A 10,683-nucleotide genomic window follows, 5' to 3' on the forward strand; every position below is an offset into this window, starting at 1 on the left:
AGTGAGCTGAAAAAGGGTAGTGGAAAAGGGCCAAATGAGGATCTGGCTTGCACACACCCCATGTGGCCAGAGGTAGCACATCCATCATACAGAATTATTAAACATTGATTTTCTAAATATATTTCCACATTATTATGAAAATATAATTATCTGTTCATACATCGTAGTCAGAAGTTTACATACATTCATCATGGACATGAATGTCATGGCAATATTGGGCTTTCAGTGTTTTTGTTGAAATGTTTTTTTTTTTTTGTCGCTGAACGATTGTACAACATGCATCTTTAATAGGAAAGAAAACAAGAATTTGGTGCTCAAGTTATTTTGGGGCTTCTGAAATCAACACAGGGTCAAAATTATACACGCAGAGTCAAAAATACACATACACACTTAGATTATTAATTCAGTGGTACTGAAAATTAAAAAATGTCTTTTAATTTGCCAAGGCCAAAGTCTCTTAACTTCCTGTTAGTGATCATGATTGACTACAGCTAATAGCTACTCTGTGCTAACATAAAAAGGATATGTTTGACAAGTCCTGGCACAAAAGGCACTTTGACAACTGACTACATCTCCCAATGAGATGTAGGAGACTCTCAACATCTTGAGTTTATTGGGAGATGTATTGATTTTTTTTAGATGTTTTGAGTTTATTGGGAGAAGTCAAAGTCCCTCTTGTGTCAGGACCTGGTCTTCCCAGGCAGTCTCTCATCCCAGTACTAACCAAGTCCTTAAGGCGTATTGGGTTGCGCCAACTCTCCATTTCCATAGCCATCCGACTCCCCCCTGTTACATAGCTAGGGTTATAGTGGTGAGTTGGTCCTCTGGTAACCACAAGAGTTTGACTCCGTACTCGCACCTGGATTGTGGCGTGCCTCACCAGATGGCAGTAGGTATCATTTTTATGATGGTCTCTAGTATGACCTGACCATGAGTAGAACTCGTGATCTCCTGGTTGAGAGGCAAACATGCTATCCCTAGGCCAACTTGCAATGTAGCTGAGAGGAAATTAGTTTGAAAAGTCAGGAACAACCCAAGAGCCACCAAGACGCATGCCTGCCATGAACTGGAAGCTGCTGGAACACCAGTGTCACTGTCTACAGTCAAGCAAGTTTTACATTAGCAAGGACTGAGAGGCTGTCATCCAAGAAAGTAGCCCCTGCTCCAAAATCAACACCTTCAAGCTCGACTAAAGTTTAGCTGATCACATGGAAAAGAAAAGGCCTTCTGGAGAAAAGTTTTATGGTCAGATAAGACAAAAATTGAGTTGTTTGGTCACAGTGACCAGAGGCATTTATTTTCTAGTTTGTTAGGAAAGGTCTTGTCCTCCTCTCAGCCTGAAATATCACCACACTCAATGGGGTTAACCTAGACCAGGTCACTGAATGTAAATTCCTGGGTATTTGGTTAGACAGCACTCTGTCCTTCTCAGATCATATCAGTAGGTTACAGTTCAAGGTCAAATCTAGAATTGTCTTCTTGTAGAGAATGTGCTCCACTTTCACTCTGTCTGCGAAACTGGCTCTTGTTCAAATGACCATCGTTCCCATTTTAGATTATGCTGACGTTATACATTGTTTGACCTGCAAGGGCATACACCAGAAGCTTGATGTTCTTTATCACTCTGCTATCCAATTTACTACAAATGCCCCCTTTAAAATACATCACTTTATTTATTATTCTTCTGTTAACTGGCCATCTTTACATACCCAGTGTAATGTCATGCAGCTGTTTTCCCAACTGACTAATATCTGTAAATGTTCACTGTTGTCTCAAGTATACTCTGTTTTTTCTCCCTCCTACTGCTTGTACATGTTATTTTTGTCTTGTTTGTTGCACCATTTGATGCTCCTGTTTGTTAGCTATCTGTTTGATGTTTGTGTGTTAGATTGCATGGCACTCATGTAATGTAAGTTGTTACCTCTTTTTTTTTTTTTTTTTAGCCCTTACCCCCTTTATTCAAGAGGATTTGCCTTTTCAAGAGGCCACCACTCTAAATAAGAATCTTGTTCTCAGTGACTTACCGGTACCTTACCTCCCTTGGTCCTCCAGCCTGACGGCAACAGGCCACCATCTTCTTCCATTTCTCTTTGGCCTTGGCCAAGGTGGGAGCTTGATACCAGTTTGGACCACACTGTCGTAAATCTTCCATTACAGTCGCTCTCCATGTCTTTTTTTGGTCTCCTGCACGGTCTTTTCCCTCCAGCAGTTATCCAGTGAATTGCAGTTTTTGCTGGGACGCTATCAGGCATTCGTAGGATATGGCCAGTTAGCTGCAATCTTCGGCTTTTGATGATGATGTTAAGCCTGGTGGTATTGGCTCTTTTTAGAATCTCATCGTTGGTTACTCTGTCCTGCCATTTGACACCAAGTATCTTTCGTAAGCACCTTTGTTGAAATGCATCTAGTTGTTTGTCAATGTTAGAAGTGCTTTTCCATGTGTCTGCTGCATATGTTGTGGTAGAGATTACGATGGACTGGAAGAGTCTCAGCTTTGTCTTGATATCAAATCTCTTTGATTGCCAGATGGTCTGCAATTTGTTGAATACTGAAGCACCTTTCCCAATCCTACATTTGACATCAGCCTTGGCATCCCCATTGCTTGTCAGTACACTTCCAAGATACATAAAGTTTTTGATGACTTCTAGTTTTCCTCCGTTGATGTAAATTTTGTTTGTCTCATTGCAGGCAATTTTCTGTATTTTAGTCTTTCTGTTGTTGGCTCTTGGGCCAACTCTTTCTGTGGTTATCACAAGGCTGTTGGTCATCATTTGCACGTCTGCACATAGGCTTGCCAAAAGTGCCAGAGTCGGGGTCAGACAAATTCTTATCTCCCCACACAATTCCAAGTCCCATGGAATCCAATGATTTTTTCAAAACATAATCAAGTAGTATCAGGAAGAAGAGAGGTGATAATATGCAGCCTTGTTGTACACCAGACAATATGGAAAAGAAATCTGAGCATCTCGATTCTGTTTTTACACAACAGCTTGAGTTGACTTACCTGGTCTCTCCCTTCTCTAATGGATATTTATAACTCCCGCCTCACCCGCAAAGCCATCAGAATTGCAGGTGACCCCACCCACCCATCTCACAATGGGTGCTGCTGCTGTCGGGGAGGAGACTGCGGAGTCTCCGGGCCAAAACCAGCAGGCTCAAGAACAGTTTCTTTCACCAGGCGGTCAGGAGGCTCAACTCCCTCCCTGTTCTGCCCCTCCTCCCCCCTCTGCCCCCTGCCACAGATTCTGCCCGTACACCCCCTGCCCCCCCTTCAGCATCTGACATGTCATCCTCACAGTCCCCCCCCCCCAAACACACACACACACACACACACACACACATACATCTCATCGTTCATTAACACACTGAACTCAGGGACTGCACATCTCACTTTACCTCGCTCATTTGCACTATTCCGCACTACCTCACCTTAACAGCTGCTAGTTTGTTTATACTGCTTATTTCATGTTTACCTGCTATACCTCAAGTGCTCTTGACTGTTTGTTTATTTGCACCAATTTACGTGTGTGTGTGTGTGTGTGTGTGTGTGTGTGTGTGTGTGTGTGTGTGTGTGTTTAGTCTATGTCTAGTTCTTATCTAGAGTGTTTATACTGTTTTTATTTTGTTTGTTTGAGTGTTTAGTCTGTCGAGTTCTTATCTAGTGTTTATACTGTTTATATTGTCTGTTTGAGTGTTTAGTCTTTGTCTAGTTCTTATCTAGTGTTTATACTGTTTATATTGTTTGAGTGTTTAGTCTATGTCTAGTTCTTATCGAGTGTTTATACTGTTTATATTGTTTGTTTGACTGTTTAGTCTGTCTAGTTCTTATCTAGTGTTTATACTGTTTATATTGTCTGAGTGTTTAGTCTATGTCTAGTTCTTATCTAGTGTTTATACTGTTTATATTGTTTGTTTGAGTGTTTAGTCTATGCCTAGTTCTTATCTAGTGTTTATACTGTTTATATTGTTTGTTTGTTTTTTCAATTATTCTATTTTTATTTTTATTTATTGCATTGCCTGTTTGCACCGTGGGTCAGAGAGGACTGAAATTTCATCTGTGCTGTATGTTGAGCACGTATAGCGTATTTGACAATAAAGTTGACTTGACTTGATTAAAAAGTTTGTTTTTTATGTTTGGAGGAGTAGAAGATAAGGCTTTCAACCACAAGAACACTGTACCAACTGTTAATAAAGCATGGTTAAATAAAGTGGATGGAATAATGAAGAAGGACTACCTCAGAAATTTACCTCAAGCCATCAGCTAAATGGTTGATATTTGGAGACAGATAAAATAGAATATCTTTGTCATTGTAAATAAATACAATAAAATTAAAATGCAATCCTTGGTGCAAAAAAGTGCATCTAAAAACCAATGAAAATAATACAACAAGATAAACTCATCTCATCATCTCTAGCCGCTTTATCCTTCTACAGGGTCGCAGGCAAGCTGGAGCCTATCCCAGCTGACTACGGGCGAAAGGCGGGGTACACCCTGGACAAGTCGCCAGGTCATCACAGGGCTGACACATAGACACAGACAACCATTCACACTCACATTCACACCTACGGTCAATTTAGAGTCACCAGTTAACCTAACCTGCATGTCTTTGGACTGTGGGGGAAACCGGAGCACCCGGAGGAAACCCACGCGGACACGGGGAGAACATGCAAACTCCACACAGAAAGGCCCTCGCCGGCCCCGGGGCTCGAACCCAGGACCTTCTTGCTGTGAGGCGACAGCGCTAACCACTACACCACCGTGCCGCCCCACAAGATAAACTAATAAATATATAACTAAATAATTTAAGTTATTTAAAACAGCAGTCATCACTCGCAAACATTCACATCCTATGGTGTGGAGGGCATTGCACGATCCGGTATTGTATCATATTTGTATTATTGAATGTACTGGTTAGCACTGTCACCTCACAGCAAGAAGGTTCCGGGTTCGAACCCAGCGGCCGGCGTGGGCCTTTCTGTGTGGAGTTGCATGTTCTCCCCGTGTCTGCGTGGGTTTCCTCTGGGTGCTCTGGTTTCCCCCACAGTCCAAAGACATGCAGTTAGGTTAACGTAGGGCAGCCTTGGGCTGTAGTGCCTTTGAGCAAGGTACCTAACCCCTGACTGCTCCCCGGGCGCTCTGGTGTGGCTGCCCACTGCTCCGAGTGTGTGCGTGTGTTCACTGCTTCAGATGGGTTAAATGCAGAGGATGAATTTCACTGTGCTTGAAGTGTGCATGTGACGAATAAAGGTTTCTTAGTTCTTCTACAGGTTTGCTTTATTTAATGCCCTTATGGCACTGGCATAGAAACTGTTCCTAATCCTGTTTGTCCTAGCTGTTAATGACCTGTAACATCTGCCTGAAGGCAGCAGTTCAAACACAGTGTGTCCAGGGTGAGATGGGTCCCTGAGAATGTTTTATGCCTTTTTTTATTATTGCGGGAACTGTACAGATCGTCCAGAGAGGGGAGAGGGCAGCCGATGAGCTTCTGGGCCGTAGTGACGACCCTCTGGAGCACTTTCCTGTCTCCTACTGTGCAACTAGAAAACCACACACAGAAACAGTAAGTCAATATTCTCTCAATGGAGCAACAGTAGAAGGACACCAGTAGTTTTTGTGAAAGATGGTAGTTCCTGAGCACTCTCAGGAAATACAGTCTTTGCTGTGCCTTCTTGATAACAGGTGTAGTGTTGACGCTCCAGATCAGGTCGTCCTGAACGTGGACCCCCAGAAACTGAAATTCTGAGACCCTCTCCACACAGTTCCCACTAATAAACAGGGGCAGAATGTCCATTTTCTTCCTTCTAAAGTCTATGACTAGCTCCTTAGTCTTGGTGGTGTTTAAGACCAGGTTGTTATTTGTACACCAATCTGACAGCTGTTCCACTTCATCTCGGTATGCGGACTCATCTCCCCTGGAGATGAGCCCCACCACAGTGGTATCATCAGCAAACTTGATGCTGTTATTGGCGTGAGCAGGGATGCAGTTGTGGGTGTAGAGTAGGGGGCTCAGCACACAGCCCTGAGGTGAGCCAGTGCTGATGCTGAGGGCAGAGGAAATGTAGGAGCCTACTCTCACTCTCTGGGAGCGATCAGTAAGGAAGTCCTTAATCCAATGACGGTGTGGGATATTCCCAGGTTTGTAAGTTTGGTCACCAGTCTGTTCGGGAGGATGGTGTTAAAGGCGGAGCTGAAGTCCACAAAGAGCAGCCATACATAGCTCCCTTGCTGCTCCAAATGAGACAAAGCAAGGTGGAGAACCATGGCTACTGCGTCCTCTGTGGCCCTATTAGCTCTGTAGACAAACTGGTGAGGGTCAAACCTGGGAGAGAGGTGTGAAATAATTTGAGTTTGGACCAGTTTCTCAAAACACTTCATAATGATAGGTGTAAGTGCTCCTAGCTGGTAATCGTTAATTCTTAATTGGCTCTTTGTGGACTTAATTGGGTGTTCCAACAGGACCGTGACCCTAAACGCGTCAAAGTTGGTTGTGGGATGGATAAAACAGGTTAACATTAAGATTTTGGAATAGCCTTCCCAAAATCCTGACATCAACCCGATCTAAAATATGTGGACTGTGGTTAAAAGTTGGGTCCATAACAGGAAACCAACCAATTTATTTGAATTTCTGCCAAAAAGATTGGTCAAATATCCAACCAGAATTCTGCCAGAAGCTTGTTTTTGGCTATCAAAAACATCTGGTCAGGGTGAAACTTGCTAAGAGACATTTAACCAAATGTTAGGTGTGTTGTATGTATATTTTTTTGACCCTGTATGCATAATTTTGATCCTGTGTTGATTTCAGAAAACCCCAAATAACTTGTGCACCAAATTCTTGTTGCTGTTTTTTTTTTTCCTATTAAAGCAATATATTGTAAAATCATTCTACCACAGAAAAAGAACAGTTCAAAGAAATCACTGAAAGCCCAATATTGCCATGACATCCATATCCATGATGAGCGGACGTAAACTTCTGACTGCAACTGTACTGTATATTCGAACCATTCACTTTGGGCTGTATTCAATATTTAGTTAAGAGCATATAACAAGGGGTCACAACCAAAATTGTGTATCTATGATTCAGTTCATATATGATTTAATTCCTACATGTTCATTAATTATAAGCCCTGCTGATTTTTCTGGCTCATCGATTACTATAATAAACAAAAGAGCTACATTATGAACTACAGCTGTAACTGTAGCAGATGAGTGCTTGGCCAGCTTATCCATTACACCATGGGAATAAGAGTGCAAATTATCCAAAACCCTGGCAAAATTCATTAATTCTAAACCTAAAAATAGCACCTTAAAGCATGAAAAAAGTACATCATTCGCACACACATTACAATGTCATGACCTCAATTTTGTATCTCATCATCTCATTAAATGTCCAGTACTGCATCAAAAAATTCAATTAAAAAATAAAAGATAATTGTTTGGATGATAGGTTTAATAACTTCTCCATTTTTATTCCTGCCGAAGCTTTACACTTCGTCACTGGTGGTACAAAATATTAGACTATTTCTAATTCATCATGCAAAAAAATAGGATGTGCTCTTTCAAATATTATTTTATAGGCTGACAGTTAATTAATCTGGGTGTATTTGCAGATTGTGTGATGATCGTGTTAATCACGACTAGGATCTTTGCCTATTTTTTTTATTCATATATTTTCTTTGTAGTTTAAACTGGGTTTTTTTTAATTCTCCCATTTATGCTCCACCTTAATGGAATTGACAGCAATGGGAAAAATGGTATCTGCTTTATCACTCCACATTTTCTATCCTCATATTCCTTTTTGTGGTTAAAGGAATATGCATGTCTTTAAAGATGGTAGTCTAGATACGACTGAAAAATTCCTGTCACAAGAGCATCCATCCATTATCTGTAACCATTTATCCTGCACAGGGTCGCGGGCAAGCTGGAGCCTATCCCAGCTGACTATGGGCGAGAGGCGGGGTACACCCTGGACAAGTTGCCAGATGATCACAGGGCTGACATAGAAACAACCAACCATTCACACTCACATTCACACCTACGGTCAATTTAGAGCCACCAATTAGCCTAACCTGCATGTCTTTGGACTGTGGGGGAAACCGGAGCACCCGAAGGAAACCCACGCAGACACAAGGAGAACATGCAAACTCCACACAGAAAGACCCTCATCAGCCACTGGGCTCAAACCCAGAACCTTCTTGCTGTGAAGCGAGCACTACACCACCATGCCGCCTTCACAAGAATATAATACAAGATAAACCTGGCCACCTCAAAGGCATGAACTCTAGGTTCACTGTAGTAAATGAGCCAAGTGGGCTGACTTGAAATTCAAGTGCATATGTGAGCTGACTCTGAATATACTGTAGTAGAGAACCTTCTCCTGTAAATTGACATAACATTTGAAATTAAGTCGAAATACAGCCTTTTGTGAATAGCAATACAAAAGAAATCCAAAAAACAATGCAACATTTGTCTTGATGCTGTATTTGATGAACTGGAAAATGACCACAAATAACTAATGATTCACAAATCCAGTTCATTCAGAACTAGATAGAACTCGATGCCAATGGCATCGATGGGGATGCCTCCGCCTGGTAGACTACACGCCTGATTAAGTTGTGATTTGGGGATGGACATTTGACCTCACAGTAATCTTGACCTGTGACCTTTTAACCTCAAAATCTAATCAGTTAATGTTTGTCCCCAAATGCACAAATGGTGAAAGTTTGGTGAAATTCCTTTTATTTGCCTTGGAGATATTGTGTTCACAAGGTTTTCGGACAGACATTTGACCTCACAGTGACCTTGACCTTAGTCCTTTTGATCTCAAAATCTAATCATTTCATCTTTGTCCCAAAGTGCACAAATGGTGAAAGTTTGGTGAAATTCCTTTCATTAGTCTTTGAGATATGGCATTCACAAGGTTTGGGGATGGACATTTGACCTCACAGTAATCTTGACCTGTGACCTTTTTACCTCAAAATCTAATCAGTTCATGTTTGTCCCAAAGCGCACAAATGGTGAAAGTTTGGTGAAATTCCTTTCATTAGCCTTTGAGATATCGTGTTCACAAGGTTTCGGGACGGACGAACGCATGGACGGATGGACGCACGGACAGACGGATGCACGGACAGATGGACAACCCAAAAACGTAATGCCTCCTGCACCTTAAGGTGGTGGAGGCATAAAAATGATGCTGATGTACAATAGTTTACTTGTGTCCTAAAGGAATGTCACTACTTTGAGGGTCAGATTAAGTTCATTCACAACATGAAGGGAACCTACTTGCATGACCCCTGGTAAAACTCGAATTCTTTCCTTTGCCTTTGAATTCTTTCCTTCTCTTGCATGGAATATACAACCCCAATTCCAAAAAAGTTGGGACGTTGTGTAAGCTGTAAATAAAAACAGAATGCGATAATTTGCAAATTATGGAAATCCTTTATTTCACTGAAAAAAGTACAAAGACAACATATCAGATGTTGGAACTGATAAATGTTATTGTCTCATCTCATCACATTATCTCTAGCCACTTTATCCTGTTCTACAGGGTTGTAGGCAAGCTGGAGCCTATCCCAGCTGACTACGGGCGAAAGGCAGGGTTCACCCTGGACAAGCCAAATGTTATTGTTTATTGAAAAATATATGCTTATTTTGAATTTAATACCAGCAACACATTTCAAAAAAATTGGGACAGGGGCATGTTTACCACTGTGTTACATCACCTCTACTTTTAACAACACTCTGTAAACATTTGGGAACTAAGGAGACCAACTGCTGTAGTTTTGAAAGACAAATGTCCCATTCTTGCCTGATATACAGTTTCAGTTGCTCAAGTTTGGGGTCTCCTTTGTCGTATTTTGCGCTTCATATTGTGCCAAATGTTTTAAATGGGAGACAGATCTGGACTGCAGGCAGGCCAGTTTAGCACCTGGACTCTTTTACTATGGAGCCATGCAGTTTTAATATGTGCAGAAAACAGTTTGGCATTGTCTTGCTGAAAGAAGGAAGGCCTTCCCCGAAAAAAATTTTGTCTGAATGGCAGCATGCTTTGAAACATGTATATATCATTCAGCATTAATGAAACCTTCCCAGATGTACAAGCTACCCATGTCATGTGCACTAATGCACCTTCATACTATCACTGACGCTGGCTTTTGAACTGTGCACTGATAACAAGCCAGATGGTCCCTCTCCTCTTTAGCCTGGAGGACATAATGTCTAGGATTTCTAAAAATAATTTCTAATTTTGATTCGTCAGACCTTGGGACAATTTTCCACTTCTCCTCAGTCCATCATAAAAGAGCTTGGGCCCAGAGAAGGTGGCAGTGTTTCTGGATATTGTGTATATATGGTTTTAACTTGCATTTGTGGATGCAGTAATGAACTGTTTTCACAGACGATGGTTTTCTGAAGTGTTCCTGAGCCCATATAGTGATTTCCACTACAGACATGTCTGCTTTTAATACAGTGTCACCTGAGGGCCTGAAGATCAGTCATCCAATGTCAGTTTTCAGTCTTGTCTCTTGCATACAGAGATTTCTCCAGATTCTCTCAACCTTTCAATGATATTATGTACCATAGATGATATGATCCCCAAATTCTTTGCAATTTTACATTGAGGAACGTTATTCTTAAATTGTTGCACTGTTTGCCCACGCAGTCTTTCGCAGAGTGGTGAACCCCTC

The sequence above is a fragment of the Neoarius graeffei genome, chromosome 7, assembly GCF_027579695.1.
Source record: "Neoarius graeffei isolate fNeoGra1 chromosome 7, fNeoGra1.pri, whole genome shotgun sequence".
In the NCBI taxonomy this organism is placed as follows: Eukaryota; Metazoa; Chordata; class Actinopteri; order Siluriformes; family Ariidae; genus Neoarius; species Neoarius graeffei.